Source organism: Rhinatrema bivittatum, chromosome 13, assembly GCF_901001135.1.
Source record: "Rhinatrema bivittatum chromosome 13, aRhiBiv1.1, whole genome shotgun sequence".
NCBI lineage: Eukaryota > Metazoa > Chordata > Amphibia > Gymnophiona > Rhinatrematidae > Rhinatrema > Rhinatrema bivittatum.
Genome location: NC_042627.1, coordinates 51,354,911 through 51,372,006, shown reverse-complemented (window position 1 = coordinate 51,372,006; position 17,096 = coordinate 51,354,911).

The following is a 17,096-nucleotide window of genomic DNA, read 5'->3' as shown; positions in this document are numbered from 1 at the left end:
ACAGTGTCTAGCTTCTTGTGGTTTCCAGTTTACTTTTTGTCTGCATGTTTAATTTAAACTTTATCGCCTCATTATATTTGGGGACTGTCTGTGTTGTGCCTTGTGACTGAGGTGAGGTATTGTGCTAGCATGTAGTTTCTGTGTAAGTATCTATAACAACCTGTATTGTTCTAGTTTTCTAATAGGAAGTATATTGGTGTTTTAGGACCTGGTTCAGTATTTGTAGTGTTACTTTTCCAAAGATAGGATTATTACTGCTTAAGTACTGGTAGTTAGTGCTGTTTAGGTATGTTGTAATTGTAATTCAGTTTATTCATGGCTTTCTGAGGGCCAAGCCCACACCCAGCATGCCATAGGTCAAATACCATGCATGTACCAAAGGTCTATTTTGCTTTTTAGGAATGTAAATATAATAGAAAATATATGAGTCACCAGTGTTTTTGTAATAATACAACTAAACAGGAAAACATTTAAAAATTAGAACCACTAATAGGGCTCTCTGTATTTTGCATATTGCCAAATTCTGCGCAATAGATGGCTATTCTTATACTCGAGCCACGTCTTCAATACTGATTTATTATGTTGCAGTGGTGCTTTCAGCTAGAAAAGCGCAGACCTGATACAGAATGGCAGTTAGGAATCTTATTTATTTGTCAGAGTAAGAAATGGCCTGCTATACCCTGATGCAAAGAAATGATGACAATAAGTCATTTTACTACAAGGAGAGAGATTTTATGCAGGGGATGTCTGTGGAGGTTGTGCTTACCAGATAAGCATATGTTACACTGTGGATCCATCAAGTCTAGAAGGCGTGAATAAAGTGGAGGCATTCAAACACTGCACGGAGCGGCAGTAGCCACAGAGGCATTCAAACACTGCACGGAGCGGCAGTAGCCACAGAGGCATTCACGGAGCGGGATGCCAGTGGCCAGTAGTTGGTGTTCCACCTTCACGGAGCGGAAGGATGGAGGGCTGCTATTTCCAAATAAATAAATAAATAAATAAATAAATAAATAAAACAAAACAAAAAAATAAAAACAGGGGTGGGTAAGAGTATGGGGCAAGGGGGTGGCCTGCGTGTTACTGCGGTTGCTACCCCTAATTGAGCTGGATGTCACTTGGATGCAGATACAGAGCTGCTCTCTAAATTGGGTCGAGGGGAATTAGGGCTGGAGGGTACTGGAAGCCAATAGTAACAGGTGGGAGAGAGAAAAAGGGAAAAAAAATGGATAAAGTGCGTAGCTTGCTGGGCAGACTTGATGGGCCGTTTGGTCTTCTTCTGCCGTCATTTCTATGTTTCTATGTTACACCACTAGGTGGCATTGATAGTACAGTAATTTGCTATATTAGTGAGTACAACTAGAAATTTGAAAGCCTCTTGTAAAAAGAAGTTCACAAACAATGCAACAAATAGGAAAAACTGAGAGCATTTGTCGAATCAAATCAGCAAACCTCTTTTAAAGAAAGCGGCACCTTTGCTTCCCAATCAGTGTTTCACTCTTTTCCGTTCTCTCACTGATCCCTCTGCTTTTTTTTTCTCACATGTACCCTTACCCCGCCTCTAGTCTGATGCTGTTTCCTCCTTACATGTGTAGCTGCTATTAAGCTTCAGCTCCAGTGCCTTTATTTGCAACCTACCTACCTACACACACACACACACACACACCCTCTGTCTCAGTGCCCTTGCTCATGGTTGAGTTCCATCTCTTTTCATTCCCCCTCCCCCACACACATCTCCCAACCTGCTCCCTCCCAGCCTCACACTGCTATTGCCAAACCCCACAGCTTCATTATGCCTCCCAACCTTGGAGCCTCCATCCCATCTCCGTGCTGACACCTTCCAGCCTTGCCCCCTCATCCCTGCCTCTGTGTCACTGCTCTGTCCATCATTCCTGCTGGTGCTAACCTACTCTCCCCTCCCTTCCCTTACTTAGGCAGGAAATGCAAAGCAAGAGATAACAGCAATGCATTTTCTCAGTGGGTATGGGGGAAAATCTGAAAATTAGGGCATAATCGGACCAGGCTGAAAATTCTCCTAAATAAAGTTTGACTTTCAATTGCTCACACATCTTCAGATTCAACACAAAATCTGTGGGAATCAAAAACTCTGTCGCACTATACTTTTCAAGTGACTATTGTTGTCAGCGGACTGTCTGAGGTTTTCCCTTTTGTTAATCATGAAACCTTTTGTTCCAGTGACTTTTTGGGCTTGGGTATATTTGTTTATTCACTGGGGGAATCTTGTTTTGGTTTTGCACTTTAAGTCATCACACCCCAAACAAACATAAGAGCCTGTTTTCTAAAGCATGCTAAAAGTCTGCATTAGTGTGTGTTTTAATGACATAGTTGCAGTGCATTTAACATGCTATTCACAAGTCTTTTCCCCCTCCGTGAATAGTACATTCAAGTGCTACAATTCTACATATTAGGGACGAGAGTTTGCGCTGTTTAGTCAGATAAATAGGGACTTATCTGGCTAAGCGGCCGCCACTGAATATCAGACTGCGTTCAGCAGCCACCACTTAGCTGGTTAAGTATTTATTTGGCTAATAGTAAATAGATGCCGGATATCTTGGGAGCAGCAATGAGTGGATTGAGGCAAGGCAATTCATCCAGTTATCCTCATTGGATAAGGGCCTATATTCAGCCTTAACTGGTTAAGTTAACAAAATAAGTTAGACCTGCTTGATAGCGGGTCTAAAGTTATCTGAATATAACTTATCCGGCTAACTAGAACTTATTCTTACCCTGTTATATTCAGCCGAATAGCCATGCCACTGAATATTCCTTCTAAGTTATATGGATATGTTGTATTCAGATAACTTAGATAACTGGATATCATTAAATATTGGGCCCAGCAAAACTGTACATTAGCATTCATTTTTGCACAAAATCTTTAACTACATGTCTACAAGTATAATTAAAGTTTTGCATCAACAGCCATATTAATGCAGATCCAGGTGATAACGCAAGCCATGCAAAATTTAAATTAAATCTGCCAACAAAAGGTAGGGGGGGTTTAGATAGGGCCGGGGGGTGGGTTAGGTAGGGGAAGGGAGGGGAAGGTGCGGGGGGGTGGAAAGAAAGTTCCCTCCGAGGCCGCTCCGATTTCGGAGCAGCCTCGGACGGAACAGGCATCGCGCACCGGGCCCAGCGTGCGCAGGTTGCACAAATGTGCACCCCCTTGTGCGCGCCGACCCCGGATTTTATAAGATATGCACGGCTACGCGCGTATCTTATAAAATCCAGCGTACTTTTGTTCACGCCTGGTGCGTGAACAAAAGTACGTGCTCGCGCTAATTTATAAAATCTGCCTCCCTGGTTTTTCTAGCTCTATCCACGGCCTTCAACACAATAAACCACAACATACTCCTTACCTGTCTTTCAAACTTTGGAATTTCAGGTCAGTCCATCCATAACTGGTTCTCTTATCTAACTAACAGAATGCAACAAATATTTGTCAATAAAACACACTCCATGCCTTTCACATCGAATACAAGAGTCTCACAAGGATCATCTCTCTCTGCCATCTTGTTTAACATATATCTAACCCCTGTTTGTCAACTCCTACCTACCTACTCTAGGTGATACAGAATGTACGCTGACAACATTCAATTCTACTTTCCCACTAAACAAAGCTGGACAGATACACAAATTTCTGGTATTAATTTTATAAAGAGATGGGTAACACACAATAAAGTTTAAATGTATCAAAGACTGAAATTCTCATCCTAGGCACCCTTCCATTCAATGACATTCCCACCCATATTCAACATGACAACGGCACCATTAATATCGTGAAAGAAGTACATAACCTAGGTATCATACTAGACTCCAAACTAAGCTTAACCATACATATCAAAACCCTGCAGAAATCATCGTTCCACAAAATCAAATCATTAAAACACATAAATCCTATATTAGACTTGACTCACTTTCGTACCATTCTCCAATCCCTTATTTTCACTAGCTTGAACTACTGCAATTCGCTCTTTTTAGGTCTCCCACAATCCACTATTAAACCACTACAACTCATACAAAATTCAGCCGCCAGACTGCTTTCCAATAATAGGATCTATGATCACATAATCCCACTCTTTATAAACTCCATTGGCTCCCCATAAAATGGCATAACCAATATAAAACCTTATCAACTATTCATAGCCTCATCTACAGCAACAACACCTCCTGGCTTTCTGCATCACTACACATTTACACACCATGCAGAAATCTTGGGATTAAAAATAAATGACTTTTGCAAATTCCTTCGCCAAAAACTACAAGATTGGTCTCTACCAGAGAATGAGCCTTCTCCATAGCAGGCCCCATTTTATGGAACTCCATCCCTCCAGACTTAAGCTTCACTAGCGACAAGAAAGCCTTTAAAAAGGCCGATAAACACTATTTGTTCCTACATGCATTCCCCGATGCTCAATAATCCACCATAACCAGTTCTTATTCTATTTTATAATTCACATACCATATTATTCATTTTATTTTTTAGTTTTATTTTAATTTGTTAAATTCTCTCTCTCATTTCATTTTATTTAGGTTTCCTATTATTATAGTCTTTATTTTTATTATTTTATCCATTGTATTGTATTTTATTTTAAATTTTTATGTTTGTATTGTTGTTACCCACACCAAGCCTCGGAGGGCGTGGGCTATGAATACAATGAAATAAATAAATATATAAATTACAAGTGGTGTTTATCTCAAACACAAGTGTGCATACTGGTGAAAAGGGATAATTTGAAAGTACTGCTGCTGTAGGGAGATATCTCATGTTTTACCACTGAATCACCAAAAATGAATCATAATAGCCAAAGAAGTATACAGGCCCCAAATGCTGTCACAGCAAGAGAAAGAATTTACCCAGGTGAACATTAAATCAGCACTGTCTTAGTGGAAACAAGAGGCCTTGCCCTGATACACTGAAGGATACCATATCAAGATATGCCTGTTTGCATGTTCCTGTGTCAATAGGAGCAAAACAGACAGAGAGACAACAACTTAAGCCCATAAGCTGGAATCAATGATGAGCCAAGCAGAGTCCAGAGGTAACTAAGACCCCCACCCTTGGAAGAGAGAGGGGAGGCAGTTGGAGACAGAGAAAAGCACTCTGACAGACTGCTTGGCATACAGACATGACAGTTCCCCCCCCCCCCCCCCCAAGAAATGGGGAGGGGAAAGAAGACCTGTAACATGGCAAAAGACCCTCCAGCTAACACGTGGTTATACATGAGATTATGCATATTCATCGGCTGTAAAGTATAAGGCAGGGGGCAAAGTTTAAGAAAAAACCCTGAGGTCAATCCTGCAAGTGAAAGACCCCCTGAAGGCTGAGAAAGCGAGAACCTGTGACAAAGCAACCCTGTAAGTGAAAGGGGAGCCAGAAGCAGGCCAGCACTCTCTGCTATCAAGGGGAAGAAGACCAGGTGTGGCTAAGAGACCGGGGAAGGAGACCGGAGAGTGGAGACCCTTGCTCAGGTGCAGAGAGTAGCACGGAATCGGGCGAGAGCCAGCGCCAGACAGCCTGACATGTACCAGAGCCAGAAGCCCATCTCCTTCCAGGACCATCTGCCTGCTCTACCAGTACCAAGCCCAGGAAGCAAGCCTCTCCCCTGCCCACATTCTCCAGCTCTCCAGTTGGAGCCTGCTTCAGAGGTGAACATAGATATCACCTGGACACAGGGTAAGTTAGCCATAAGTGTGAATATAATAAGCAGGCTAAGGTTTATGGCATGTGTGAAATCACCCATGATACAGAACGTTCTTTAGGGAAAACTGGTGCTTAGTGGCCAGGATGTTAGAGGCAGGAGAATACACATTGTCTTTTCCTGACTTAGGATCACAAAGTGGGAGAGCAGCTGGCAGTGTCTTGTAGCAGACAGATCCCTGCACCCCTAAACCTGCTTACACTGCTTAGAGTTTAGTTTCCCCAGGCATTTTAACTAATACCTGCAAATGTCAGAAAAGAATGCTCCTTTTAGATCTGTGGTAGTTCTAATCATCTGTTCCAACATTTATCAAGGTGTCTGTGAGCCTGAATTGCTGGCTCAATAAAGCAATTGATTACATCGTGCCTGCATATCTGGTGTAGTTTCAATAGGTACAGAACTCTATTTTAGGAATGCAACAATTTATCGTCTAGGAGGAGCTGTCTTGCGGTTAGAGAAAAGCCTGGCGATTGCCAGTTTTCTAGTTCCTGGTTTGCTGCCTATTGTCTGTATTTCTAAGCTGGTACAGTAACCGAGGAACACAATCTAGTGTATTAATGAAATGAACCTCCTTGCTTGCAAACGTCTCGTGCAAATACACTTGACGGTTCAGCCTATTACAAATGCAAACTTCTTTTTGAAAAACATATTTTTATGCTTTCCAACATTATGGAATGTTGGAAAGAATTTTGTAAAAGAAATTTGTCTCTGTCTGTCTGTCTTTCCATAGGTACAATAATTCTCCAAAAATGAATGCAAATATGGTATGCAGAAAAAAAAAAAAGGACTATCTCAGATGGATTTAAAAACCAGAAACATCTATGAGAAACAGTTAACAGGCTGCAGCATGGTGATGCGTGTGCCATTCCAAAACCACTCTGCTTCTCCCTTCCAAAGTTTTCACTCAGAGCAACACAGGCAGACAGAGACAAGGAAAAATAAGTGAAGCAGCTGACAAAAAATGGCACCAAAACAAGTTTTCCAAACCACCACCTCCTACAATTTTCAAATCACAAACACACATCTATACACCCCCACAGCCACTCACCCCCTACCTAAATATACACCCTCAAATAAACTCCCAAACATATACCTGCCTCCCATGTACAACATACCAACCCTTCATCCACATGCACTATTTACACCCCCACTACACATTTAACACCTCTCCCACACACATTCTCATTCTCATCTGTCATTCAGACCTCCCCATACACACACACACACAGACACCTATACCTTGTCAACCCTCCCCCTACACACACACCTTCTCCCAACATATTCACACATCCCTGCAGCTACGCACACTCACCCCTGCACCAACCAGCAGAGAACCTATGTCTCTCTCCAACACAATTGAGGGCACTGGGGCAAATTTTCAAGACACCTAAATATGGTCATAAATAAAATCTCTTGCAGAAGATTTTTCTTTTCTTTGTAACCAGGACACTAAGGGGTAGATTTTATAAATTTATGCGCGCGCGTACTTTTGTTTGTGCACCAGGCGCGAACAAAAGTACGCTGGATTTTATAAGATACGTGTGTAGCAGCGCGTATCTTATAAAATCCGGGGTCGGCGCGAGCAAGGGGGTGCACATTTGTGCAATCTGCGCGTGCCGAGCCCGGCGCGCGCTGCCTGTTCCCTCCAAGGCTGCTCCGAAATCAGAGCGGCCAGTGGAGGGAACTTTCCTTCCACCTCCCCTCCCCTTCCCCTCCCTTCCCCTACCTAACCGACCCCCCTGGCCCTATCTAAACCCCCCCCTACCTTTGTTGGCAGATTTACACCTGCCGAAAACAGGTGTAAATCTGCGCGCGCCAGCATGCTGCTGGTGCGCCATCACGCAACCCGGAGGCTGGTCCAGAGGCCTCAACCATGCCCCCGGGCCGGCACCACGCCCCGACATGCCTCCTACCCCGCCCTGAAATTTGTGCCGCCCACCTGACATGCCCCCGACACGCCCCCTTTGCAAAGCCCCGGGACTTACGCTCGTCCCGGGGCTTGCGCGCGCCGCCGAGCCTATGCAAAATAGGCTCAGCGCATGCAGGGGGGGTTTGGGGTAGGTTTTCGGGGGGTACGCATGTTTCTTATGTGCGTATCCCTTTGAAAATCTACCCCTAAGGATTAAATATGTTCTAACTTTCAGGCTGATTCAGTAAAAGTCACGGGAGAGCGGGCAAGCGCCCACTATCCTGGCGCGCGCACAGGCCACTCTCTTGTGCACGCGATTCAGTATTTAAATGAGGACCCGCGGTAAAAAGAGCAGTGGCTGTCAGCGAGTTTGACAGCCAACGCTCAATTTTGCCGGCATTGGTTCTCAAACCCGCTGACAGCCATGGGTTCGGAAACCGGACACCGTCAAAATTGAGCGTCTGGTTTTCAACCCGCGAGCCGCGGGCTTAAATATAAATTTTTTTTTTTTAATTATTTTTTACTTAGGACCTCCAGCTTAATATTGCTATGATATTAAGTTAGAGGGTGCACAGAAAAGCAGTTTTTACTACTTTTCTGTGCACTTTCCTGGTGCCAGCAGAAATTAACGCCTACTTTTGGGTAGGCGCTAATTTCTGAAAGTAAAATGTGCGGCTTGGCTGCACATTTTACTTAGTGAATCGTGCGGGAATAACTAATAGGGCCATCAACATGCATTTGCATGTTGTGGGCGCTATTAGTTTCAGGGGGGGGGGGGGGAGGGGGTTTGACGCGCATTTTTGAGCCCTTACTGAATAAGGGGTGAAGCTAGCACATCAAAAATGCCCGTCCAAACGCTGGTTAAGAGTGCGCTCCGCCGGAGTGCACTGTACTGTATCAGCCTGACAGTGAGACAGAGCATGCACCCAAAATGTAATGTAAGACTCGCACCACCCTTTTTTTTAGAAATCACTATTGAAAAGCATTCCTGAAACCATGCATTTGCATGTTCTCTCTACTTGTTTGCATATTTATGTTCTGTAACTACAGTTAAACTTTGGGACAATGTTATCCAATCCAACAAATGCACTTATCCAATAGTTATTTTGGGGAATGCTAAAAGGCAAGTTTGTGTATTCTGCCATTTGTTTCAGAAGAGTTAAGATTCTAAAACATTTTCAGATGCTTTCTGAATATTAGTGGTAGAACCATTACCATTGCTGTTGCTATTTCAGATTTTTTATTTTGGTGGGGGGAAGGGGGCACGGGAATTGTGCTTTATCTCCACCCTTAATCATAGCAGAATGCAGTTACCAGGACGCACACATTCTGATACAGTGCAATCCAGCATTCTTGATCTGCTGTATCATTCCTAAAGCCAGACAAGTGTTCTCATACCAAAATAAACACTCGGAAAGCGGACCGAGACTCTGTTAGTTAAGAGGGTGTGTTGCTAACCTGTTATCTCACCATTTGTACTTACAAACCATGTCTGACATTTAACAAACCAACTGCAATGACAAATAATGAACAAAGGGCCTGCCTTGCAGAGTTTTCACCCATTAATCAGGCATAATCTGGTTTGCCAGTCAAGGACAGAACTGAAACTTCACATGGGTGAAGGCATTGTCATGCCTTCACCCATGCCTAGATCCCATTTGAAACTGAAAAGTCACAGCGCTCCATGATTGCACATAGGGCCTGATTTTAAAAAGCATTTACTTGAGTAAAACTGAGTTTTTCTTGAATAAATGTACTTTACTCAAATAAGTGGGCTTTTCAAAATTTCTACAATATATGCCATTGAATTGTCCATAGGATCTACTTGCATAAGGGCACTTTACTCGCATAAATGGATTTTGAAAATTGCTATAATAGTAGTTAAATTTGCATGTGTAACTCCTTTTGAAAATTACCCCCATTGTGTATTACTTTTGCGATGTGCAATAGGGAAACATGAAGGAAGGAAAAGAGCTGCCCACAATACTTTTAATTTTTTTTTTTTATATGATGCTTTTTGCATCAGAACCAGCATAAATAACAACTGAGCAGACATGTATTCCAACTGACAGCAGCTGCTATTGACTTAAAATCTGGAAGCTAAAGTAAAAAAAAAAAGAAAACTTCTCTTCTATTAGAGATAGGCCTGCTGTATTCATTGAAACTTACGGGAAACATGGAAAATGACAACAGATAAGGATCTAGTCTACCCCATTTGTTTTTGTTTCTATTCAGCCTAGCATTGGCCAGGCTCGAGGGAGAGGCATAACCAGTAGAAAAAAAAAAAAAGGCGGCCCTAATACCTCTGTAGAAGTCATTAGTGAAATCTCATTAGGAATATTGTGTCACGTTCTGCAGGTCATAGTGTATTTCCAAAAAGATATAAACCGAGTAGAGTTTGATCTCGAAAAGTGCTAACAGAATAGTGCAGATTTTGCTGCAAAAGGCCCGAAACATGTGGAGGAGAGAAAGAGGAAATATGATATGGGCATTCAAGTTCTTAGGGAGGGTAATTTTTATAAAACTGCCCACCTGAGATGTTCCCTCCGTGCGACAAGCACGTTTATTTTTCACAAGAGAGACCTCCTTTTCAATTGTTGCTCCATCTTTATGGAATCTCATCCCATTTGAATTACGTTCTCTGGACAATGTAAAAAAGTTTAAAAGGCTGTTGAAAGATTCTTTACTCCATCGCGCTTTTAGTATTTTTGAGAAATGTGAAAACTTTATTAAGTTCTGAGGCTCACTGTAAGGCTTGACGTATTAACCTAGTTCCAATTCTGTAACGTCTAGATTGATTCCTATCCCAAGGAATGATATATGGTATATTTCCATTCTTGTAACATCTTGATGGAATTTCTTTGAACATGCGTGAATGGTATGCTTTCTACGAAACCTAATGATATTTGTTAATGACAATGTTTGTCAAGTGAATTCTTTTTATCTTTTTTTATTATTATGTATGTTTTTTGTAAATCGCCCAGACCTTGTTTGTGTAGGGCGTTTAATAAATTTTAATAAAATGAAAATGACATGAAATATGGGCAAAAGCGCATGCCTAAGCCCTGTCTGTGCGCATTTACCCACATCTGTGACAGGTCAATGAAGAAAAGAGCACACAGTTACACTGGATTTAAATAGTACAGAGTCATCTAGGACATAGGCTGCCTGCATATACCCTTAGAGCTCAGCAAAGGGAAGGGGAGGAGGGGAGGGATTGACAGAGGGGAGGAGACAGTAAAACTTTACAGTGGAGAGGCCCTTTTACTGTCCCATCACCTCTGTCAAACCACCTTCCCTGTTACAGAGCTGCAAAGGCATACTGTATGCAGCAGGGGTATGCACTCTTTTTGTAACAAAATGAAAAACAATATTGAGAAAAAAAAGGTTTGTTTCATTATTTTATAAAACAAAATAAAATATATCTGCTGAAATCCAAGTTTTCTTTTTTGATTCTGTTCATTTCAAAAAGAAAAAAAAAAAAAAAAAGCAAAAAACCCAGTAAAGCCAGTATTTAAAAACCTTCACCTCCTCCCCCCACAACCAGGATTGTCTTTTACCCCATCACAGGGTTGCAGTAGTCCAAATCGGGTAGATGCTATCCCCAGTTGCTTCTGTCCCACCAAATCCTGTTTTCAAAATGACACCAGTCGACCCGGAGGTAGGTGCTATTCTGTTTTACGGCCATACAGCACATGGCATTACAGCAAAATGCCACCTGCCTCAGGGCCAGCCAGTGCCATTCTGAAAAAGGGCCCCAGTGAAACAGGAGCATCAGGGGATTGCTCCTGGCCGATTTGAAAAACTGGAACCCCCACAGATGGGTTAAGAGACATCTGCGGAGGGTAATTTTTTAAAATTCAGTAGCACTGGGGCCTTTTCATTTCCTTCAGTTTTTGTCCTTGTTTTTTGTTTTGTTTTGTTTTTTGTCATTTCTCTTTGCTGCTTATTTAATTTTTTAATAAATGAAACAAAATAAAACACTAAACAAACATAAAAAAAAATTCCATTCACACCGCTAATATGAAGGCAGCCTAAGATCTCAATGACTGCGCTATTTAAACCCAATGTAACTGCACTATTTCTTCACTGAGCTAATATACATGTGTTGGCAACGTAATACATAAACAGGCCAATTCACAGAGGGGATCATTTTCAAAAGGATTCACATGCTTAAAACCGGGTTTTACACATGTAAATGCCCTTTATGCATTGTATGTGAGCTTTTGAAAATTGCTACACTATATGCCATTAAACTGTCAGGGCACTTTAAGAGGGTAAATGGCTTTTGAAAATTTCTATGCTATTATGCTACATTTACATGCGTAATTCCTTTGAATACTACCTCCTAAGGCTTTTTCCCCCATATGTGAACGAGATAAAAGCTTCATGGAAAACTGGTAAAAGGAAAGAATTACAAAGCATATACTAGGATTAGTAAGACAAGGAACCCATATGCTAAAAAAAACCCTCAGAAACCAGTGTTTGCCTTCAAAAATTAACTTTAAAGAACAGGTTTTGGTATGTAGAGGATGGAGGTAAGGGAGAAACCGCTGCTCAGAGAAGCCCGTCAGTGCCAGCTGCTGAATGTCTATGACCAAGCTCTCTCACATCTCACTCTAGTTATCACCCCTTAGTCCCCTGCGTTAATATAGATATTTAATCCAGTCCTTCCTTATCAGTTCTCTCTCTAATGACGGATGGAATACTAAAAAGCCATCAGGTCACCTGCTTCTCCTTCCTGTAGTCACTGCAGCTGCAGCTCCCAGCAGAGAGGTAAAAGGTCAAGTTTCCCACTGTTTCCAAAGGGCAGCCTGCAACAAGAAGCAGATCCTGTCTCTCACCACACAATTTTCATTCTGAGGGCTTATCTCATTAACAGCATCCTGGGAAAAATAAAGGCTTCCTGATAAGAACAATGTGCATTTTTTAAGCCAAACTGGGCTGGCAGACCTGGTCCTCCAGTGCCAAAACAAGAGTAGCCACCATAAATATTAATGATATCAGTTTGTAGTTAGATTATATACTTTATTACTTTGGACATCCAGAAATTGAGACTTCCCACCTTAGACATCCACATTTTAGGGACTTAAATTTAGGTGCTTAGTGAAAATAGACCCCTCAATGTAGGCATTTAGCCCTAGTCAGTTTTCAAAGAGATCAATTTAGACGCCTGACTCAAAGTTAGAGATCTAAAAGCTCTGAAATGTGACCTCTGTTTTTTAGCAATACAAATCCATACTATCCTGTTAATCTGTACTGTGGGTACTTAACTTGGGACTTAACATTTTAAAGCTAGCTGTACTAAAATAAAAGGAAAAACGAGTGTTTTCTGTATAATTTGTAGATTAAACATAGACCACGTAGCAGTTAAATGTACTGCATAACCCTTGGCTGAGCTGGCTTGAGGCTTCAGTGCCAGGAGTGAATGAAACTGCACATGAAGAGCACATCATCTCTTGGCTTGCCCTTTGCATTCTGCAAATAATGTTCCCTATTAGCTAACACACAACACATTAGGTTCTCTTTTCCCCAACTTTACTTTGGAGAATAGCTCAGCCTTCTACACAGAGTACAAAAACATTGTTTAATCCGCTGCACTGTGCTTGCTCTGAAAGATAATTTGTCGATCTTGAATAAAGTAAACAGAACAATGAATCATATTAAACAAACCCTCTCCCCATCCCCTCTGTTATACCAACATTAAACAAAGAAACAGAACACGACTCTAGATAAGCACCGGTGAGCCCATCTAGTCTGGCCAAATTACTTCCTGTTGCAATGGATAGACCCTAGGCTGACCTCGGGCTTTTCTTCGGCGCTGAGCTACAAACTAACAGAAGAAATTCGGAATGAGAGCAACCCTGGCTTATTATCAGCTCTTTGGAGACTTCTGGCAGGCGGAGGACCATAGACAATCCAAAACATTAGACCCAAGTGCTATTAAAGAAACGGAGGTATTTAAAGATCTTCAACCATGACACCCCTCATGTTTCCTTCCACCTCTAAATATGACTAATGTGACACATGCCAAAAAAAATAAACTTCACAATTGCTTTAAGAATTTCTTAGTTTATCCAATTTTATTTAGAATTTTGGCACTTCACACTGTACATCAAAGCAGATTACATGCAGGTACTATAGGTATTTCCAATTCAAGAGTTAAGGGTAAGGTTGCCAACTGGCTCAATTTTCAGGCCAGGTTAATCCAGCCCTGGTTTTACCCCTCAGCATGCAGGGTCTTGTAGTTTTGGTTTTCTTAAGGAAAGCATAGGTAAGTCAGAACTACAAGTCCCTGCATGCAGTGAGGTAAAACCAGGACTTGTTCATTCTGTCCTGGAAATCTGGAGCCAGTTGGCAACCCTAGTTAAGGGTACTGCAAGGGCAAAAAAATCTTTGGCTAGATTTTATTCTGCAGATGTCTGGGATGGGAGGCTCTGATAAACTGAATCTGAGCAACCCAGATGAGGTTTGCAGCAGGTCCTAGGTAATACCTGCAACCCCACCCCTGAGGAGCAGGATAGCCCTCAGGGATTACAAAAAGGATTGATGTGAATAACACTTTGTTCCTGGCAATTTGAGAGCTGTTGAGCGGGTGCAGTGAACCTAGGAGATTCTGTGAATACTCGTTGGTTAAGTAAGCTGTCTGAATATTGACTTCCTAACCTGAAAATTCTGAATCTGAACTGGACCTGCTGCATGTAATGCATATGGGACTTGTATATAGATGCTTGTACCAAAAACCCTTTTTGTACAAATGTTAATGGACATAAAGGTAGTTCTTATGTTTAAACCTGGATGCCGTGTTATGTTACCTTTCTTAATAAATCAAGCCTGAACTATACAAAATGTGTGGTTTGCAGTAGCAGAGGCTCAAAACCTGATAGGTATGCTTGACCCAGAATATTTAAGGAGACATTTATGGGGTTAACGTACAGGAGAGCAATATGTTTTGTCAAGTGTGAAACCTATTTGGTTCAAATTATTGCACCAGAGGGGGGTAATTTCAAAAACGGATTTATGTGCACAAACACTGGTTTATGTGTGAAATTAGCTTTTGAAAATTATCCGAGGGGCAGAGCAGGGAAACGTACACCAGCAACTTGATTACATGCAGTCCTTTTTCCACACTCATGATGGGTGTTCCAGCGGGACGAGTCGGGGGTGGAGAAAGCTTTTATGCACATACTTTTGCTTTTTGAAAGTATGCATATAAATGTACATGCAGCAAGATATATATATAGTACTTTCTTGCATGTGTGTTCACTTGTACTAGGGACACAGGCAAACATGCATGTCCACTTTGAAAATTCGGGCTACAGTCTGCTGGGACTTTATCTATCTGCTGGCTGCTGACAATTACCCTCCTTAATTGCTGGATGATCACGCTCCGCTTATTACTAAAACTGAATATGCCAAAAATAAGGAACGATAAGCTTTAGCAACTTAATACAGGTTAACACATAGCATGTGGGAATGGAATTTTATAAAACCAAAAGCTTTTAACATGCCTTAGGGAGGATAACTTTGATAACAACCCGCATAGCAGTAAAGACTTTTCTGAGTATTTTTAAAGCAACCTTGATGCACATAAGTTTGCTTTGAAAATCCTAGAGTAATTGGTTGAGTATGTGTAAAATTAACTGACAGAAGCAGGGAGTAACTTCTGCAGGGTAACTTACATGCATATATATTTTTTTTTAATCAAAACGTATGCACAACTTCACCCCTCTGGAACGCTTCTTCTCAATATGCATAAAAGTTTGCATGCATTATTATGTGCATGGTTTTATGTATGCAAGTCGCCTTGAAAATCAAGCCCTAAAAGACTGTGCAGGATCTGCCAAACATCATGGGAAACCAAATCCTACCCCCTTCAGAAAGGTGTAAGGGGCAGCCCTTCCTGGACCTAGGCGAGAAGGGAGTTGGTATTTCTAGAGAGAAACAACAACCGCTGTGTTTACTGCCTAGATATGGTCTTGGTCACTGTGCGTGGAGAGGTGATGCTGAAAGAACAGGACATGGTGGGTGTGAGTGGACATTAAAGGATGTTAGGGCAGGAGAGCAGAGGAAACACACTGAGCGCATTCAGGCTATGCTGTCTTGATGGACTTGTGGGCGTTTGTAGAAAACAGACGTCCGCAAGTCCATCAAGAATGACAAGAGTCCATCAAGAATGACAAGAGTTCTAATGTTATTTTTTCCTATGGAATTGGGCCCCTCAACTGCTTTGGACCATATTTAAATGAGTCACTGACATGACTGAAATGTGGGCAATAGTTTTCTGTTCCTTGTCCTTAGCATGAGCTGAAATAATGGTGGGAGCGTGCTCAGTGGGCTACCTCTGCCCAATTCCAGATGTTGGTGACATATTATAAAGTTCATACTGCATTGTGTGATTCCAAGCAGGGGATAAAATGGCTCCTGAAGGGGCATTGCAAGATTTATTTTTTTTTTTTGTTATGGTCTTTTGCTTCCCACACTCCCTTCCCCAAATGGGCTACCCAAGCAGCGCTAGTGACTCTTGGCGATCCCAAGGCTGGAAGCAATTGTAGCAATAGTTGTAAAAGCTGAAATGCAAGAGATATTTGGTAAAAAGAAAAAAAATGCTATCATGGCTCTAAACATATTTGACACTCAGGCAGAGTCATCATTATACAAGTTCCATTAATGCCCTCCACTAGGGGCATAAATAGAGGAAGGTGGCTACCAGGTCTCTGGCTGGCTAGCAAGTCACCATTGTACTAGCAGTTACCTTCCCACCCTCCCCAGGCCTTTTAACAAAGGTTGTATATAATTTTATTTGCTACACTATGCAGATAACTTTTGTCCATACATTCTTCAGTCTCAAATTTGGGTGAATCAAATCCCTAAATGAATTACAAATTGGGTCAAATTCTAAGAGGAGGGCATTTTAACAGTTTGTTTCTCATGCTTAGCTGTACAATTGGATTATTTACATAGGTGGAACTAGATAAACTTCAAATTAATAAAATAATAAACACAATAAACTTTGCAGGTTTGGTTTGAGGGTGGAGCAAAGTTTAACACCGGTGTCATTTGCACAATAATCTCGGAGGCAGGAAGAATCTGGCACTGGTCTACTCTGTATACTGATGTGTTTGGATTATTGCCCGGTTACCATATTGGCCCAGATGGTTAGTCTACAGCCTAGCCTGATCCAGTCGTCTGTGCTTTCCAAAAGTGTTCTTCTCGCACTCTGCTGGCATAATTGCCTGATCAGGCAGGGGTCAGAGGAAGAACCCCTGCTAATCTACCAATTCCAGGGGCCAGCAGGGAAGGGGGAAAGCGGCATCCTACTGAGCCTCCCAGGGGACGAGGAAGAAGCGTCCTGCCGATGTGTGGACTCCAAGGGAAGAAGCGTCCTGCTTGACACTGCTGCTGTTGACCGCACCAAGGGATTTCTATCTTACTGAGCCAACTAATGTAAAGGGGGAGGGGTCGTT